General features: G+C 50.1%; 1 pseudogene; it reads left to right on the forward strand.

The window, feature by feature from the left end:
* The first annotated feature begins 1,085 nt into the window (after window positions 1–1,085).
* On the forward strand, window positions 1,086–2,624 carry LOC136470860 (leucoanthocyanidin dioxygenase-like; annotated as a pseudogene).
* Window positions 2,625–6,000: the final 3,376 nt, after the last annotated feature.

Genomic DNA, 6,000 nt, shown 5'->3' on the forward strand with positions numbered 1-6,000 from the left:
CCTGGGCGGCAGGCGCGGCAACAGCAGCGAGCGGGTGGGCGAGCAGAAGCGGCATGCATATGCGTGGCGGGCAACAGTTGCGAGTGTCCGGACGCGGCGTCCATCCGAACGATCGGGCGCTAGCAGCGCCCATACTAGAATGTTCTTACGGTGTGGCATTTTTCCAATTGCATGTGGTGCTTATTTTTATCGGTGAGTTCCACCTAAAAAGCTGGTCTTCAATTCACGTTTACATTAATGTTAGGACAAGATTTAAATCATGGGATCATATTTTTTCTGGGACCGAGGGAGTATTATAAAATTTATGAAAATTTTGTTTTGCCTAAGAAAAAAATTAAAACTGTTTCAAAAAATCCCTAAAATTTTTTGTTCTATGTTATAGTTCCTAGTTTTGAGTTATTTGAATCTTCTAGTAGATATTTAGTTGACAACCACACCCGGACTAAGGCTACTCAAGTTTGACAACATGTACAAGTGTGGCCGGTGCGGGCGTGCGGCTGTGACGGGCCAGGCCGTCCCGGACGGCCGGACCGTCGGATTGGCACGTGTTCCGGTGGTAGCTGGCTCCATCCAGTTGCCAGGGCCGGAGAGTGTGAGTGCAGCACCAGCGCGTGCCGCACACCAAACACTCCAAACCCTGTCGTCGTCGCAATCGCAACCACCAGAAGACAAGAGTGTCGTTAGACTGCCGTCGACGAGAAATCTATATGGACACCCAAACCTAAAATAGATAGCAAGAAATTCAAAATCAGTCTCCAACAGAGTATCTATACATGATATCTATTTTGGGTTGCCTGAGAGACACAACACAAATATAGGCATCATCTCTCCTGAAAACTCATTTGCAGAAAGAATTTTCTTTTGAGTCTCGTTGTTGAAGAAGATGACGAATATGTATTGAACCTTTTGCCTATAGCGCTATCCAAAGATAAATATGTCCTGTATTTTGGATGTTGTCGTTGGAAATAGCCTGAGTTAGTTTGTAGAAGAATTGCAGGTAACAACAACAGGGCATGCAAGGAAAGCAGAGCATGCACGCGATGCACCACACTGCATTGCAGCTATTACAGTACAGAAGAACAGCAAGTGTGTGTCTATCTATCTATAAAATCTCAAGAAGCAGAGATGCATGGCACCGGGCATCGACGATCATCCATCTATCCATCAATCTCCAAAGTCGGCAATAGTGAATTACTAGCTAGATGGTGTTGCTGTCGCCGCTGCAGCAGCTGCCGGCACGCGTGGAGGCTCTGAGCGGCCTCTCCGCCATCCCGCTCGAGTACGTCCGCCCCGCCAACGAGCGAGCCGGCCTCGGGGACGCCTTCCACCTGGCACGCACCCATGCCAACAACCACACCGCGCCGCGGATCCCCGTCGTCGACATCTCCCCCTTCCTGGGCGCCAGCAGCAGCCAGCAGCAGCGGGACGCGTGCGTGGAGGCAGTGCGCGCCGCCGCCGCCGACTGGGGCGTCGTGCACATCGCCAGCCACGGCATCCCCGCCGAGCTCATGGACCGCCTGCGCGCCGCCGGAGCCGCCTTCTTCGCCCTCCCCATCCAGGACAAGGAGGCCTACGCCAACGACCCCGCCGCCGGCCGCCTGCAGGGCTACGGCAGCCGCCTCCCCACCAACGCCTCCGGGCAGCGCGAGTGGGAGGACTACCTCTTCCACCTGGTGCAACCCGACGGGCTCGCCGACCACGCGCTCTGGCCCGCGCACCTGCCCAACTACGTCCCCGCCACCCACGACTTCGGCCGCCGAACACGGGAGCTGACCTCCACGCTGCTCGCCATCCTCTCCATGGGGCTCCTCGGCCCAGACCGCGGCGACGCGCTAGAAAAGGCACTCATCACCCACTCCCAGGCAGAGGCAGGAGACGAACATGAACAGAGGCAGCAGCAGGACGACCTCGACCTCCTCCTGCAGTTCAAGATCAACTACTACCCGAGGTGCCCACAGCCGAGCTGGCCATCGGCGTCGAGGCCCACACGGACGTCAGCGCCCTCTCCTTCATACTCCACAACGGCGTGCTGGGGCTGCAGGTGCTCCACGGAGGCCGCTGGGTCACGGCGCGCGACGAGCCGGGCACCATCATCGTGCACGTGGGCGACGCCCTAGAGATCCTCAGCAACGGCCGCTACACCAGCGTCCTCCACCGCGGCCTCGTCAACCGGGACGCCGTGCGCATCTCCTGGGTCGCCTTCGCCGAGCCGCCACCGGACGCCGTGGTGCTGCGCCCGCTGCCGGAGCTCGTCACGGCAGATCAGCCCGCGAGGTTCACGCCCCGCACATTCAAGCAGCACCTGGATAGCAAGCTTTTCAAGAAGAAACAGCAGGAGCAGCAGAAAGCAAAGGAGGAGGAGGATGGCAATGGTGTCCACCACCACGACGAGCCGCCGCCTCAGACTCAGACCCATTGAGATCTCCCTCGTCGATCCATCAATAATACGACAATCTATCTATGCATCCGGTCACGCATATCTTCGCTCGCTAGTAACCAATAAGGAATTATCCTGCATTTTCATATATTTTTTGTGGATCATGATCATACCGATCAAATTGTTGCTACCCTCAACCATTCATTCTGTCCGTTCCATTTACTCAATTTAATACTGTCGACTTTTGAAACTGGATCAAATCATCGCTTAGTTAAATTTGCCCCCTTTTCTTGTTCCTCGTTATAAAATTGTGTTTTTGGTTTCGAATTTGTGGGTGGCAAAAAACATAAACAAAGGACAGAACCTCTAGAGGAGAAAGGAGAGTAATAAGGAGTCCTGTGGCTCATGGACCATGGCCGGCCGGCTATCTTCTTGCATGATACTGATGGATGATGGACACTACTACCGAATCGATTTTTAGGGGCGGCTCGTAACCATTTGTAGGGGCGATTTGGCCAGCCACCCCTACCGAACCGTCTCTACAAATAATGTATTTATAGGGGCGGTTCCCAGGCCGCCCCTACAAATCGATTTGTAAGGGCGGCTCGTATTACCGGCCGCCCCTACAAATCGATTTATAGGGACGGCTCGTATTACCAGCCGCCCCTACAAACAGGTATTTGTAGGGGCGGTTCAATCTAGAACCGCCCCTACAGTACGTTTTTCCGCAAAAAAATCAAATTTATAATTTAAAATCGCGTTGCCGAACGTCCCGCGACCAACGTTCCGAACCGCGTTCGCGTTGCCGAACGCTCCGCGACCAACGTTCCGAACCGCGTTCGCGTTGCCGAACGCCCCGCGACCAACGTTTCAAACCGCGTTCGCGTTACCGAACGCCCCGCGACCACGACTACAAGCACAAGAGTATTCTATAAACTACAATTAAAAGTCCAATTCATAAGAATATATACAATCCATCATTAAATATACAAATTCCATACACATTCTTATCAACGTCCTAGAGCTAGCCTTTCAGTCTCATGAAGGTGTTGGTACTGAGGATTTGTACCTAACTCAGACTCTCGGTCATGGTAGGTGCCTCTGACGTGTACAATCTGGTCCAATATGAAGTTGCAAAGGTCACCGACGAGCTCTAAGAGTTGGCCATCCTTGTATGGGTCTCTTTTCATTCCTTTCTCTTCTCTCCACTACAAGAGAACAAGTTTTGGTTTAGTATTTCATACCATGTACGAAGTTTTTATACTACGGGTGAAGAGGTTTAAACTTACCCTTAAGGGGTATCTCCTGTAGGCACCGGTGTTACTCATCATAGAACATATATAGTATCCACAATGTACACTCCCAGGCCTCTGCTTGGGATACTGTGTGTTTTGCATATGAAAATATTAAGTAATGCTTTTGACAGCCATGTAACGGAGTACTGAAGAAGTAAGTTACACTTACCGCACATAATATTTTTATAGCCAGCTTTTCCTTCCTTGCTGGATCATGCCTTCCATGATGATTAGTGACATAGAACCTAAATGCCATGTTTAAATTATTTTAGCAAATACAACTTGTTAGTATCCAAAAGTGAACGTTACAAGTATGTATACAAACATATAAGCTAATGAGGATTGTCGATATGTATACGTCTTGAGAATCGATATGAAGTCTTTGTATGTCACCGTGTCCCTATCTAATGAATCAAAGACCCATACCATGCTCCTCCCGACATCGATGGCTATACAAATCTAGTGGTTGCTGCATAGATTTAATCATAGAACTAGATAAGCTCTTTTGCATCGAATAAAATATATCGAACAAAGCTTTAAGTATAGAGTTGAACTTACTCGAAGTTGTATGGTAGCCATATAGTAGAATGTTGTTAGAGATTTTTGAAAGCCATGGCAATGTATGCCGCAACCTTAAGGGACTCTTCCCTTAGTTTCGCCGTACGGATGCGCTCTTTCTCCCGAAGAGTCTTTGCAGCAGCTAGCTCTTTGGCATCCAGTGTCCACCGTTTAGGGTAATTAAAATTTGTTTGGGCTATAGCTTGAGGGTCTACATACCCGGCTTTCACACTTGGCATTTGTTTGACAATGTGCACTTGCATTCTACAAATCACGGCGTGGGTTAGTTACAACAAAATTCAAAGATTACATTCATATCATATCGGGAGGACAAGGACTTACAGGTATCACGTGCGAATTAGATTCATCTCCATTTCTCCTAGGTGAAAGCATGTGTGCATGTCATTGAAGTTAAAGACAATTTTCCTGGCTGGGCTTCCAAATGTGTCCGTGGGGAAGCATGCTTGTATGATATCTATGCTCGTTGGGAGAACACGAAAGTACCAATCATGGAACCTTCTCATTCCAAGTAGTAGGCGCTGGATGTCCCGGTTTGGTAGGAAGGGCTTGCCTCTTTCATATGTTTTCGGGCAATCCTTTGACCATTCGATGGCATCAACATTTGGATACTGCTTTGTAATTTGGTGGAGTTCCTCAGAACCCCGTGATGGGACTTTTTTAACTTGGTTCTCAGGCTTAAACTGGTCATGGGAATACCATGTGGACACCGACGAGACGTCTTTGATCGGAACATAAACTGACCTTATGCTGATTGGAATCTTCTTTCGAAGTTCCCATTCAGGCACGTCCTCATCTTCTTGTGCATTGCCTTCTTCAGAAGGCACTCGTTGTTCATGTATGGGTTGTGCTTGTTGAGAAGACTATGGCATCTCATCATGCACTTGCTCGGTACGAGCTAGAGAAGGTTGTGGCATCTCATCAGGCACATGCTCGCTAGGAGGTGGGGAAGAATGTGGCATCTCAGGAATGTGGGGGTCACGAGACGGTGAAAATATCTCCCCGACCTCAACAACTCGCTCCAAATTTGGGAGAGGGGGAGGCGGCAAAGAAGCAGTCAATATAATGTCTCATTTGTGCCAGAGGATGAACTACCCCATAACATCTCCGAGTAACACCAGCCCCTCGGGAGTTGCGTAGTCTATCCTCCACTGCATGAACTTGGGCTTCACTGTATGCACCTCGACCCTAGTGTAGTCCGGTGGTATCTTATTATTGTAGTGTAAGCCACCGAGAGGATGTGCCACACCCGTTGCCACCTCCATCACAGTGTTCTACCGGCCACTGAGAAACACAAAGGTGCAACTAGTTGGTTCCCGTATGCGATCGTCTGGGGTTGTGGCTGTAGTGGAACCTTGGCTGCTAGGAACTTTCGGAGGGCTGCCAACTAATGCCAGTTCTCTTGGCGGCGTCACTAATATCCGTGGCTCCATAGACAGTCCTTGCTCCTCCAGCGCCTTCGCAACTAGAGCCTTCACTTGGAGCTCAAGACTAGTCTCTCGGTCTCGGCCATGTTTCTTGTACATGTGCATGTCCTCTTCGAATCCTTGCTTGCAGATCGTCCGTTTCCCTAGCCCCCTGGTGTGGCCTGTGTGCTCCTTGTTTCCCAAGCCAAGGCTAAGCTCGTCCCTTTCTTTGGAAGGATTGAATGAGCCCTTCTCCTTGTCTTCAGCATATTTCAGTATCCTTGATACCGCCTCTTGGGTCTCTAGCTTATCAAACTTAAGATTACTGCCGGATGATTCTGTACTC

Source organism: Miscanthus floridulus, chromosome 8, assembly GCF_019320115.1.
Source record: "Miscanthus floridulus cultivar M001 chromosome 8, ASM1932011v1, whole genome shotgun sequence".
Lineage (NCBI taxonomy): Eukaryota > Viridiplantae > Streptophyta > Magnoliopsida > Poales > Poaceae > Miscanthus > Miscanthus floridulus.